This window comes from Moschus berezovskii, chromosome X, assembly GCF_049115385.1.
Source record: "Moschus berezovskii isolate FMDL1 chromosome X, NW_MosBer_1.0, whole genome shotgun sequence".
NCBI lineage: Eukaryota > Metazoa > Chordata > Mammalia > Artiodactyla > Moschidae > Moschus > Moschus berezovskii.
The window spans coordinates 42,842,618-42,857,619 of record NC_142488.1 but is presented as its reverse complement, the minus strand read 5'-3'; the positions used below and the strand labels follow the sequence as shown (position 1 = coordinate 42,857,619).

General features: G+C 39.4%; 1 pseudogene; it reads left to right on the top strand.

The window, feature by feature from the left end:
• Positions 1-1,626: 1,626 nt before the first annotated feature.
• Positions 1,627-1,775, top strand: LOC129535358 (U2 spliceosomal RNA; annotated as a pseudogene).
• The last annotated feature ends 13,227 nt before the right edge of the window (positions 1,776-15,002 follow it).

Below are 15,002 nucleotides of genomic sequence, written 5' to 3'. Positions count from 1 at the left end.
TCTCTTCTAAAACATCTCTACTATCATAGCCAGTGGGATTCGAAGATATCTTAACTAGAAACTGACTTATTTGACTTTCAAGATAAAAGCAAGCAGGCTACATTTTCTGCCTGACTCCTTTGTCCAAAACTATATATCCTATAGTATTTTAATGTGTTTGTTCAAATAGCTATAGCCTATTTTCATCTATCTTATAAATATTTATCAAGCACTTCATTTGTACCAGGAAAGAGTTCTCAGATTGGAATGATAAACAAGACAGAAGTCCCTTACGAAAGAAGAATGTGTTCCCGTAGAAGAAAATGGATAATAAACACGTAAAACAAGTTAATATTCTATTTTTCAAGTGGTGCCTATACATAAGTGAATAGGACATACATTTTTTCCCCAGTTACATCTAACATATGATCAGTTCAGTTCAGTTCAGTCGCTCAGTCGTGTCCGACTCTTTGCGACCCCATGAATCACAGCACGCCAGGCCTCCCTGTCCATCACCAACTCCCGGAGTTCACTCAAACTCATGTCCATAGAGTCGGTGATGCCATCCAGCCATCTCATTCTCTGTCGTCCCCGTCTCCTCCCACCCCCAATCCCTCCTAGCATCAGACTCTTTCCCAGTGAGTCAACTCATCGCATGAGGTAGCCAAAGTATTGCAGTTTCAGCTTCAACATCAGTCCTTCCAGTGAACACCCAGGATTGATCTCCTTTAGAATGGACTGGTTGGATCTCCTTGCAGTCCAAGGGACTCTCAAGAGTCTTCTCTAGCACCACAGTTCAAAAGCATCAATTCTTCGGCGATCAGCTTTCTTCACAGTCCAACTCTCACATCCATACATGACCACAGGAAAAACCATAGCCTTGACTAGACGGACCTTGGTTGGCAAAATAATGTCTCTGTTTTTAATATGCTATCTAGGTTGGTCATAACTTTCCTTCCAAGGAGTAAGCGTCTTTTAATTTCCTGGCTGCAATCATATGATCAGTGCCCCCTGAATACTGAGAGATTAGAATTTTGCTTTACTGACGGGAAAGAGGTAGCTTGGCTGGATAACCAAATAAAGGATCTGGCTATTTATGAGGTTTCCTTCTCCTTTAGCCTAAATCATGGTTCAAGTTCATTTTACCCTATCAAAGTAAACTCTCTGAAAGCTATCAGACAAACTCAACACTGTTGAGGTAAAAATGAAAGAGCTTCATCCGCCTTTTCAGCAGGCTTTCATTGTACAGAGACAGGCCTGAGGCCTGGAAGAAGTTTGTTTGTGGAAACTTAGGCTGTTAAGTGACAAGCTTGATCATCAAGGCTCTCCTCACTGTGTTCTCCAATCCAAATTTATTATGTCATAAACTCTCCCCAGGGAGTGGCTCAGTTGCTAAAGAATCTGCCTGCAATGCAGGAGACCCAGGCTTGATCGTTGGGTCGGGAAGATGCCCTGGAGTAGAAAAATGCAACCCACTGCAGTATTCTTGCCTGGAGAATTCCATGGACAGAGGAGCCTGGTGGGCTACTGTCCCCGGGGTTGCAAAGAGTCAGGCACGACTGAGCGACTAACACTTTCACTTTCAAACTCTGCCCAATCCCAACCCATACTCTGCTTTGCAAGACTCCTCTTAAAATCACCCACTCCATCGCTTCTCGGCCTTTTGGCTAAGATCAAGTGTAGTATCTGTTCTTATCAGTTTAAAATCACCCACTCCAGGCCTTAAAAATCTTTAACTAACCTCTGCTCATTTTCCCCTCTTGAGACATTTCATTAAGACTCAGTCACCACCCTTATGGCAGAAAGTGAAGAGGAACTCAAAAGCCTCTTGATGAAAGTGAAAGAGGAGAGTGAAAAGGTTGGCTTGAAGCTCAACATTCAGAAAACAAAGATCATGGCATCTGGTCCCATCACTTCATGGGAAACAGATGGAAAAACAGTGGAAACAGTGTCAGACTTTATTTTTTTGGGCTCCAAAATTACTGCGGATGCTGATTGCAGCCATGAAATTAAAAGATGCTTACTCCTTGGTAGGAAAGTTATGACCAACCTAGGTAGTATATTAAAAAGCAGAGACATTACTTTGCCAACCAAGGTCCGCTTAGTCAAGGCTATGGTTTTTCCTGTGGTCATGTATGGATGTGAGAGTTGGACTGTGAAGAAGGCTGATTGCCGAAGAATTGATGCTTTTGAACTGTGGTGCTGGAGAAGACTCTTGAGAGTCCCTTGGACTGCAAGGAGATCCAACCAGTCCATTCTAAAGGAGACCAATCCTGGGTGTTCATTGGAGGGACTGATGCTAAAGCTGAAACTGCAATACTTTGGCCACCTCATGGGACGAGTTGACTCACTGGAAAAGACTCTGATGCTGGGAAGGATTGGGGGCAGGAGAAGAAGGGGATGACGGAGAATGAGATGGCTGGATGGCATCACCGACTCTATGGACATGAGTTTGAGTGAACTCTGGGAGTTGGTGATGGACAGGGAGGCCTGGCGTGCTGTGATTCATGGGGTCGCAAAGAGTCAGACACGACTGAGCGACTGAACTGAACTGAACTGAACTGAAGGTTCATCCTCACTGTGGTGAGTCATCTTAGCTTTAATTAACCAACTTACAGTGATTGCAGTCGGCTTCCCCAGTGGCTCATTGGTAAAGAATCCACCAGCAGTGCAGGAGATGTGGGTTCAACCTCTGGGTCGGGAAGACCCCCTGGAGGAGGATGTTGGCAACCCACTACTATGTTCCCATCAACAGAGGACAGTCCATGGGGTTGCAGAGTTGGACATGACTGAGCGACTAAACAACAACAAGTAGTTGTAGTGGGTTGAATGGTGGCCCCTGAAAAGATATGTCCCTATCCAAAATCCCGTACTCCAACTCCCGGGAACCTGTAAATGTGACCTTATTTAGAAAAAGAGTCTTTGCAGATGTAATTAAGGGTTTTGAGAAGAGGTCATCCTAGATTCAGAGTGGGCCCTAAATCCAATAACAGGTGTTCTTATAAGAGATAGGCAGAGGGAGATTGGAGACACAGAGGACAAGATGATCTGAAAGTCGGGGCAGGGATTAGAGTTATGTATGTCAAGGAAAGACAAAGATTGCCAGAAACTAGGAGAGAGGCATGGAACAGATTCTTCCTTAGAGCCCCTAGGAGGAACCAACCTGCTAACATGTTGATTTCTGACTTCTGGCTTACAAACCTGTCAGAATACATTTCTGTTATTTTAAGCTATCCAGTTATGGTGATTTGTTACAGGGACCCTAAGGAACTGTTAATAATTGGACACGACTTAGCAACTAGACAACAACAAAGGAATTAATAATAAAGTGACTTTCTGGGGAATTGAAAAAGTCAAGTAATATAGGCTATAATTGCAGTGCAGGTGCCAGAAATTAGTTCTCTGTGCTGCTTTGGCCTGATGATGAATGTGGTGATGATAATGCCAAGGATGAAGATGATGCTGTGACTGCAGTAACTATAAAATATCCAGCTAAGTCCAACTTCCAGCTTTTCACTAACATTATTCTGTGTACATCTCTGCTTAACTCTCCATCCAGACAAAGGCAGCTAAGACCATCTTGGTAACAGCTAAGACAACAGCAAAATGAAATCTAGACCAGTGCTTCTCAGATTTGAATGTGCAAAGAATCCCTTAGGGATCTTGTTAGAATGCAGATCCTAATTCAGTAAGGCTCAATGAGTTCTGTATTCCTATTCTAAAAAAAGATTGAGTGAACTCACATAATGGGCATATATCATATGGTTACTGAGGTTTTTTTAATTTAATCTTTATTTGCCTTAATTGCACTTTTATAGAAGAAAATTGACACATAAAATTGTAAGATATTTAAAATGCATATTGTGGTGATTTGATATATGTTGTGAAAAACTCCCTTCCATCTGGTTAATTAAGAGATTCTGCAATTCTATTAAGGTCTAGAGTTGATACCAATGCTGCTGGTCTGAGTACCCGCAATTTGGAGAGCAAGGTTTCAGATCAAGGTTTGGCAAACTTTATCTGGAAAGGTCCAGATAGTAAATATGTTAGGCTTTGAGGATGTATTAGTTTTCTATTTCCCCTGTAACAAATTGCTTCAAAATAAGAAAATTTTCCCCAGAAATGTTCTGATCTAGTAGACTTTTATTCAGTGATTCATAAAGTAGGCAACATTCAAGCTAGCAGATAGAAAGGAACTCTGCAGAGCTGAATAAGGTGAGAGATTTTTATGGACCGAAGTGAGCAGGGACAAGGAAGTCATACTAGACATTTGCTGATTGGTCATATGGTGCAAAGGGAAGTCTTGGACCAAGTCTAGTATCTTGTGTGGAGCAGGCAAGCACTGATTGGCTGACCTAAGCCTTCCTTTTCCAGGAAAGTGAACCATGGAAACTTAGTTAAGTTAGTTTGATTTACTGATACGAGGCTTAGCATGAGTGACTACATCTTGGGCCTAATCCGATTACTTTATCAAAATTTAGCAGCTTAAAGTTAATACTTATTTATAACCTTATAGTTCTTTTAAGATTTTTTACAAGGTTATATGCTATATATATTTAAATTATGAAAGTATAATATATTTATAGGAGACTTGGAAAATACAGAACATCATATGTAGTTCTACTATATATTACAATTACTTTTTAAAAATTTATTTTAATTGGAGGCTAATTACTTTACATTATTGCATTGGTTTTGCCATACATGGACATGAATCTGCCCCGGGTGTACATGTGTTCTCCATCTTGAACCCCCCTCCCACTTCCCTCCCCATCCCATCCCTCTGGGTCATCCCAGTGCACCAGCCCTGAGCATCCTGTATCATGCATCGAACCTGGACTGGCGATTCATTTCACATATGATAATATACATGTTTCAATGCCATTCTCCCAAATCATCCCACCCTCACCCTCTCCCCCAGAGTCCAAAAGACTGTTCTATACACCTGTGTCTCTTTCGCTGTCTCGTATACAGGGTTATCGTTATCATCTTTCTAAATTCCATATATATGCATTAGTATACTGTATTGGTGTTTTTTTTCTGGCTTACTTCACTCTGTATAATAGACTCCAGTTATTTCAGTAGATAAATTAAGATTTTTAGTTGGGGTTTCAATATCAAGCTCTCAAAAATTAATAGACCACATATGCAGAGAAGTAGAAAGATATGGTAGACCTGAAAAGCACTGTAAACCAATTCAACATAATTAAGATTTAGACAAATTTCACACAACAATATTATTTTTAGATTTTTTATAACCTCACAGTTCTTTGGTTGAATGATTGGCTCAGCAGGTTAGTGTCTCAAAAGACAGAAGTCAAAGTGTTGGCTGAGCCACTTTGCTGGAGACTCTGAGGGCAGAAGCTGCTTCTCAGTTTATTCAGGTGGCTGGCAGAATCCAATCCAATGTAGCTAGATGCCCCACTTCCTTGCAGGCTGTCAGCTTCTCTCAGCTCCTTAACACAACCTACAGTTCTTGTCACGTTGTCCCCTTCATCTTCAAACCAGCAACAACACCTCAAATCCTTCACATACTCCGAATCTCTCTGACTTTCCCTTCTGTCATATCTCTGACTCCAACTGGAGAGAATTCTCTGCTTTTAAGAGCTCGTGTGATTAGATCAGACCTACTTAGATAATCTAGGATAATCTCCTCACCTTAAGGTCTCTAACCTTATTTCATTCAACATTAGTCAGACAGAGAAAGACAAATACTGTACGATATCATTTATATGCAACCCATACAACAAACTAATGAATATAACAGAAAAGAAGCAGACTCACAGATATGCAGAACAAACTAGAGATTGCCTGTGGGGAGAGGGAGGGTGGAGGGATGAGATAGGGGGAGGAGATTGAGAAATGCAAACTATAATGAATAAAATAAGCTACAAAGGGACTTCCCTGGTGGTGCAGTGAATAGGAATCCGCCTGCCAATTCTGGAGACATGGGTTTGATTCCTGGTCTGGGAAAATTCTGCACACTGTAGAGCAGCTAAGTCTGTGAGCCGCAACTACTGACCCCATGTGCTGCAACTGCTGAAGCTCACACACCTAGAGCCTGTGCTCTGCAGCAAGAGAAACCACCACAAAGGGAAGCCCATGCACTAAAATCAAGAGTAGCCCCCGCTCACCGCAACTAGAGGAAGCCCCTGCAAAGCCATGAAGACCTAGCGTGGTCAAAAATAAATAATGTTAAAAAAAATAAGCTACAATTGTACAGCACAGGAAATATAGCTAATATTTTATAATAACTCTAAATGGAATCTAACTTTTAAAAATTATGAATCACTGTATTGTACACCTATAACATATAAAATATGCATCAATTATACTTAAATTTTTTTTAAAAAGTTTGTAACCTTAATCATATTTGCAAAGTCTCTTTGTCTTGTCAGGTCACATATTTACAGATTCCAAGGCTAAAGCACTATTTTGCGGACCACAGAGGTTCACACTGTCTCTGACACAACTACTCCACCGAAAGCCACCATAGACAATATGTAAACGAGTGAGTGATGCAATGTTCCAACAAAACTTTATTTATGGACACTGAAATCTGAATTTCACATAATTTTTGTCAAAAATTTATATTCTTCTTTTTAATTTTTTCAATGATTTTTAAATGTATAGATTATTCTGAGCTCAAGGCTTGATACAAAAACAGGCAGTAGGCTAGATTTGGCCTGGAGGTTGCTGTTTGCTGGCCTCTCGTATTAGATGTTGATCCTTCTCATTTCAGACTGGAAGCCTGTAAAGGACAAGGGTGTTTTCTCTGACGTTTGCTGGACAATGGATGTACTTCTTAAAAGAATCAAACATTTGACAAAAGCCCTTACATGTAGGAAAATTCCAGATATCAAGGTAGTGTTTATGGGGAAGGAAGAAATAGAAAATGTTGCCCAGGAAACTGGTTCTTTTGCAAGAGTAAAGATGTGTTATATTTGAGAAAACAAGCTTTTACAGGGAGAAATGCAAACATGCAGTTATTAAATTAGCTATGTTCTAGTTTGAGCTTTCTTGACACCCTTAGGTAGGCAGGCAAAAATAATGATAGGAGTAATAAGATCTCATGCTTCAGGAGGTTAGCAGATAACCCAAGATGGTGTGGGAGATTTTTTCTTTTGTTACCTCCATGTTGGTCTACCTGGAGCATTACAAATTTCATTTACAGTCTTTTAAAATACTAGACCCTATGGGCAGGGCTTCTGCTTTAAATTGGTAATATGATTAGGTGTGTGTTGAAACCCTTTTGCTCCTAGAAGCAAGGTATTTAAATTATTATACATCATAAAATAATTGCGTAATGAGGTATCACCTGGAGTATTTGCAATGTATCAGAGGTGAGATTGGAATTTATAATAATGATTTCTCAACTTCTCAAATCTATCTTCAGGGAAAAAATTTTTGGTGTCATGTTACAGCCACTCCAAATCAAACAACTCATATATCTTTGGTCATGTTCTTCGGAAAGGGATCCTGAGACATGGATTCACATACAAATGACTTACGAAAAAAGTATTCCTAGGAAAAACGAGTAAAGTAGTGGGAGAACTAGAATCTGGAAGGGAAAGAAGCCAAAGAAACAATTTCCAGTGAAGTCCTAGCCTCAGCCTGATCTTATGGGGAGCGCTAGAACATAAATTATACCTTCAAGTCTATTCAGATCCGAGGCAAGGAGCTAGGATTTCACACTCCTGTGCTGGTAAATCATTGGTTAAGTCTGCCCCAGGGGAAGTAGATTTCCAGGCATTTCTTGCTCTCTGCACAAGAGAGCAAAGTAGCTGGAACAGCCCAAGGGCAGGTCTTCAAAGAGTGTCACAGGTGCAGGCCATTATAGGCAGAGCACACCACAGTTGGGAATGGTGGGGGCTGTCACAATATAGAAGGGATCCCAAGGGGATCTGCATAGAGCAACAGGGGAGACTGCACCATGCTTATATAAATGCATTGGGATTTGATTTCCTGGAAGAAAACAAATTTAGACTCTCTCTCTCATACTCACACACACACACACACACACACACACACACACACACAATTGACAATGCCTTTTATACCTGGGGCTCATTGTTATCATATTTGACAGAGAAAAAGTCCTAAATACTGGAAAGTTGCCTCTAGCGTTCGTAATTCCAGGCAAACAGGAAGAAAAACAGAGATTCTTTTTTGTTTGTTTTTATTTTGCCGTTTTCTGTTCATTGTTTATTTCTTTTTAAATTGCGTTTTGTGGTTCAAAAGCCTGAAAGTACAAAGGATAGACAGAAAGCCTTTTGCTAATCTTTGCCCCCCAAGTCCTCATCTGCCAAGATCTCCTCTCACTACTATTCTTAGTTTATGTGTGGACAAGCAAGCAAATGTAAAGATAGTCTTTTAGTCCCCTCCCTCGTATACCAAAGATAGAATAGTATAGAAGTGGTGCTACATATAAAAACTTGCATTTTTTTCACTCTTTCTTTTTTATCGGACTATAGTTGATTTAGAGTGTTGTGTTAATTTCTAGCTTGCAGCAAAGTGATTCATTTATACAGATATATATACACACACACACATTTTTCACATTCTTTTTCATTATGGTGTATTATAGTATATTGACTATTGTTCCTTGTGCTATACGGTAGGACCTTTATCCTACCTATATGTTTATCCATCCTATATATGTTTGCATCCGCTAATCCCAATCCCCAATACTTTCCCCTCACACCCCCACCCCCTTGGCAACCACAAATCTGTTCTCTGTGTCTGTGAGTCTTTCTGTTCTGTAAATAAATTCATTTGGATCATATTTTAGATTCCACATGTAAGTGATATGATATGATATTTGTCTCTGTCTCACTTCACTTAGTATGATAATCTCCAGTTCCATCCGTATTAATGCAAATGGCATCATTTCATTCTTTTTTTATATTTGTATAGTGTATACACACATGCATATAGATATATACACACACACATATGTTACACACACACACATATGTTATACACACATGTACCAAATCTTCTTTATCCATTCATCTGTCGATGGACATTTAGGTTGTTTCACGGAAACAGCTACTGTGAATAGTGTTGCTATGTAGAGCTCCTTCTAAATCAGTAAGTAGCAAGCTTCCTTCCCCCACTCTACCCTTTTTTTGAAACCTGCATGGTATTCCATTGGATGGGTAAATAAACATTTATTTAACCAGTTCCCTACTGATGGACGTTTGCATTGTTTTTAATCTTTTGCAGTTGCAAATGGTGCTTCATTTGAAGAGTGACCTTGTACTTATATTATCTTCCATGTGTGCAAGTATAGCTGTAGAATAAACTCCCCAAAGTTTTGTTGCTCATTAAAGGGCAAATAAATTTGTAATTTTGATAGCTATTACTAAATTACTTTCCAGAGCAGTTATATAACAATCTGCGTTCTCACCAGGAATACATGAGAGTGTTTATTTCCCCATATCCCCATCAACAGTTTATTATTAAACTTTTAGATTTTTGCTAATCTCGTAGGTAAAAGATGGTATCTTGGCACAGTTTTAATTTTCATTTTTAAAACTGAGAAAATTGAGCATCTTTTCATGCAGACTCTTGATGTGTTAAAAAATTTCTTGTTGGCTCAAGGAGTGATATCCTTACCTGCAACTAGAAAGTTAGAGTGAATGTAGACATTGGGTTTCCTGAAGCACATACCAGGGTCAGTCAGCACCTTAGTGGTATCTAGTACAGTCCTGGTCTGACGCCAAAATGGTTAGGGATCCCTGCTTTCCTCAGCACAGGTGCTCAGAGTTACAGAGCTCACAAAATTGAAAGCATCTTCCTGTGGCCCTAAAACTTAGAAAGTCTTGCAGAGCCAAAATCTTTATGCAATTACCACATGACAGTAATTACAATATGCTCTTGTTCAAGTTGACTGTTCTTCTAGGTCACAATGAATATACCACAGAGAAATAATATTGGCTTAAAATATAGGTAGAATGCCCAACTTCTCCTCCCCTCAAAAATTATTCTTCACTTGATAGACCCTTTAATTTATACTGCATGTTGTTTTCAGTACAATTAGAAATAAAATTTAAAATGTAAAAGCAACCAATGTGGTATTCTTACTAAAAATGCATAACCCCAAATGCCAGGGTCATGAAAGCCAAGGAGGGACTAAGGAGCTGTTCTAGATTAAAAGAGACTAGAGAGATGTGCCAATTAATTGCCGTCTGCGATCCTGAATTGGATTCAAGGAATCCAAAGAAGGGGAAAATAGTCCATAAAGGATATTATTGGGAAATTGGCAAAATTTAAATACATGTATCAGACTATAGCATGACATCAAAACTAAGTGTTCCGATTTGAATAATTTAGCTGTAATCATGCAGAAGAATGTCCTTGCTCTTAGGAAATGTGCACTGAAGAATTTAGGAGCAAGGAGTTATGATATCTACCATTTACTCTCAAGTGGTTCAGGAAAAAATAAAGAAAGAAAAGGAAACAACGATAAAGCAAATGTGGAAAATGTTCATTGCTGAGTGTGGGTGAAGGTTGATTGGGATTTTATTGTATTCTTCTTGAAACTTTTCTGAGTGTGTTTGAAATTACTTAAATATAACTTCTTGGCAAATAGATGGAGAAACAGTGGAAACAGTGACAGAGTTTATTTTTGGGGTCTCCAAAATCACTGCAGATGGTGACTGCAGCCATGAAATTAAAAGACGCTTACTCCTTGGAAGGAAAGTTATGACCAACCTAGATAGTATATTAAAAAGCAGAGACATTACTTTGCCAACAAAGGTCCGTCTAGTCAAGGCAATGGTTTTTCCCATGGTCATGTATGGATGTGAGAGTTGGACTGTGAAGAAAGCTGATCGCCGAAGAATTGATGATTTTGAACTTTAGTGTTGGAGAAGACTCTTGAGAGTCCCTTGGACTGCAAGGAGATCCAACCAGTCCATTCTAAAGGAGATCAATCCTGGGTGTTCATTGGAAAGACTGATGCTGAAGCTGAAACTCCACTATTTTGGCCACCTGATGTGAAGAGCTGACTCATTGGAAAAGACCCTGATGCTGGGAAAGATTGAAAGCAGGAGGAGAAGGGGACGACAGAAGATGAGATGGTTGGATGGCATCACTGACTCAATGGACATGAGTTTGAGTAAACTCCGGGAGTTGGTGATGGACAGGGAGGCCTGGCGTGCTGCAGTGCATGGGGTTGCAAAGAGTCAGACACGACTGAGTGAGTAAACTGAACTGAAACATAAATTGAATATAAATACTTCTGGAGGAGTCACTTAAGCACAATATCCTTTTAGAAGCGTGACTTAAGTTTCCACCAAGATGTACATGACTGCTATGGGCACATTTATTGAAAAGGTACATGTGGTGATTGATTAAATCCACACTAGTTGGAAATCTTGTATGGTCCCTTAGAATCAGCTCATAAACCAGATTAAGAGAATCAGTGAGCTATTGGCTTTTGAAAACTGGCCTCTGTATTTTCCTTCTGAGCATACTTTTTTGCATTATTTTACCAATAAGATGGCAGTGTGCATAAGAGTAGAGAATGGTGATCAGTTATGTTACCTCCAGAGTCACAGTACCACCAATCCCATCATAGACATGGTTGTGGATCAAGCAGAAGTATGTCAGAAGTACTAAAGAGGGGAAAAAAAGATGAGTGTGGTGGTATAAAGCCATATTAAGGAGAAAGGGGATGGAAGAGGGAAAGATGGCTGTATTTGCTATAAAAAAATATAAGTGAATGTGTCTGAATGGGTTTCATGGGTGGGAGGAATTGGCACTGAGAAATGGAGTATTTCCTGTCATATCAGTAAACAAGGATGTCACAGTCTTCAGTTACTGCAGCCCTCCAATAATTGTGAGTCTTGAGCCCTGAAGGCTCTCAGGAAGGAGAATGCCTATGAACTAGCAGCCATCAGACTGCAGCCACTCCTCTCTAGTGAGAGGAACTGCAAAGTTACGTGGCAAGGGAAATGGATGCAGGGAGGGAGGGCGTGTTGGAATAATACAATCCACCACAAGGTACTCAATTAGCAAGGGGTGAAAGACTTTTTTTTTTCATTAGAAGGCAAATTCTTCCAACCATTTGTGTTTGAAGACTCATGCTTCTTTTTTTTTTCCATATAAGCTTATGAATATAGCACTGGGCAAAAGTTTCCTGACCCATGAAAAAGAGACTGTAGCTGTCGGCCCTGTCCTCTGTCAAGCCACTTCACATCAGAGGCAACATAGCATGAAGAGAGGCCTTGCAGTGTAATGGTTTCCGTTCAGTCGCTCAGTCGTGTCCGGCTCTTTGCGACCCCGTGGACTGTAGCCTACCAGGCTTCTCCGTCCATGGGATTCTCCAGGCAAGAATACTGGAGTGGGTTACCATTTCCTTCTCCAGGGGATCTTCCCGACCCAGGGATCGAACCTGGGTCTCCCGCATTGGAGGCAGACGCTTTAACCTCTGAGCCACCAGGGATGGTTTAGAACACATTTAAATCCTGGTTTCACATGGATGCAACTAGAGGTTACCATACAAAGTGAAGTAAGTCAGAAAGAGAAAGACAAACACCATATGATATCATGTATACGTGAAATCTAATATACAACACAAATGAAGTTATCTAGGAGACAGACTCACAGACATAAGAGAATAGATAGTGGCCTAGGGATATGAGGGGAGGGAGAGGGATGGACTGGGAGTTTGGGGTTACTAGAGGCAAACTATTATATTTAAGTTGGATAAACAAGGTCCTACAGTATAGTATGAGGAACTATATTCACTATCCTGTGATAAAACATAATGGAAAAGAATATTTAAATATATATATGTATAACTGAGTCACTTTGCTGTACAGCAGAAATTAACACAGCATTGTAAATCAACTATACTGCCATAAAAAATAAAATGAGAAATAAAATTCATTCTGGTTTCACTACTTACTAGCTGTGTGACTTTGGATAAACCACTTAACCTACCCATACCTTGAAATCTTCACCTGTAAAATGGGGATGATGGTAATGGCATCTCCTGCACAAAGATGGAGATTAAACGAGTCAGCTTAGACCAATTCTTAGCACATAGGTGCTAAGCTTCTCTGGTGGCTCAGATGGTAAAGAATCTGTCTGCAATGCAGGAGAACGGGTTTGATCCCTGGATTGGGAAGCCACCCTGGAGAAGAGAACGGCAACCCACTCCAGTATTCTTGCCTGGAGAATTCCATGGACAGAGAGGATCCATGGGGTTGCAAGAAGCAGACACGACTGAGCGACTAACACTTTTCTCTCACTACTGTATAAATGTTCGCTATTAATTCCAAGAACCCATGGCTCTAAAGCCAAGTGGTGGTTCAGCTACCCTTGCTGTGGTTCTGCTAAAAGATTTTAAGTATTGTTCTATTTTTAAGCCAAACCTGCTTTCTGATGGTTCTAGTGGTATTCATTCAGGCAGTTAGTTCATGGGCCAATTAAAAGAAGATACTATTTGGATTTTACCAGATTACAGGAATCAACTCGATTAATAGACTTCATTAATTTCTGACTCTTAACTCATTTACATTAATATGCTTATTCCTGAATGGACAGTTCTCCTTGCTATATTCATGGTTTTAAATTTATTATTGGTGTCAACATTATCCTCCTAATACCTTTCTTTGGCCTTGTTCCCTTGGCTATGTTTTCTGATTTCATAAGCCAAAAAGCACTATTACATGATACATGACATGCGGGCCTTCCAAGGGCCTCAGAGAGGAAACACAACAAACCCTCACTAATTTGGATTCCACTGACTATGAACTCGTGACAAATTTGACCTGGGGTAAATGAGAAGTTTTGATGTTATTAGAAGAGAAATGTGCTGCACTCAGATTTTGCCAGGTTGAACCTTCTATTTTCTAGTTCTAGATTGAAATGAAGAGATAAGAAAGGAGGCTTGAAAGGGCAGAAAATCCTCATTTCTTTGATGAAGACTTTAGCCCAGTTTCAAGCATGGGCATACACACAGTAGGTAGAATTAGAAAATACAAATTGTAAACCATTCCAAGAGGAAAGGAAAGTGACTAATTTTTAAAGATATTTCTCATATTTTAATATTGATGCAATTTAGCATAGAAAGGTAGATAGCTATTATGTCCTTATTGTATATCTTTTAAATTTTTATTATCTTTTAAAATTATTGAAGCATAGTTGACTCACAATGCTATGTTGGTTACTGCAGTACAGCAAAGTGCCTTCAGATTTAGTTTGAGTTACTGGGGAAAGAAAAACTTCATTACCCTAGAGTCATATTGCATTTCTGACATTAAAAAATATTCTTCATGTGGTCTTTTGACCTACTTATCAAGCATGAGTGGCTTTTGACTACGAAATCACTATTAAAGGACAGAAATGTATTGCCATTCAGGATATTTTAAAAATCACATATCATGATTTCGAGGCAAACCTAGCATAATAAGAGTTTCATGATTTCATCAATCTTGGCATTAATACAAAGCAGCATAAAAAGACTACCTAGAACGTTGCTAAATCATCTTAGCAACTATCTTAGAAGTATACATTCTAGTGTGCTTATTTCAAAACACATGGATAATTTTACATCTTATCTCATTTAAACAATAAACTCTCAGCTTTTATCAGAAACATTGGGTTTTCTGTTGTAAAAATAATGTAATTTCCCTGATACCACATTTGGTAAGAAGCCATTTTCAATTTCTGAGCATAAAGAAGAATTTATAAAAGCACAGTTGCTCCCTTTTATACCTTTTAATCATTTGATGCAGAAAAGAAGTCAAACCCTGAGATTACTAAGAGTGTTCCAGAAGTGTTTAGAATAAAAATGCGTGATTCAGGGAAATTATAGAGGCAAATAGGTAGCATAAAATAACTGTTGTATGGCCATCAGCAGGAGGACGAGACTACCAAGAGGAAGAGCCAAAATACAAAGCAAGGAAAGGTTTTCAAAAAACTCACTATGTTTCATTTTTAAAACAGCTTTACTGAGATATAAACTGCATAATATACAACTACTCATTTAAAGTGTACAAGTCAAT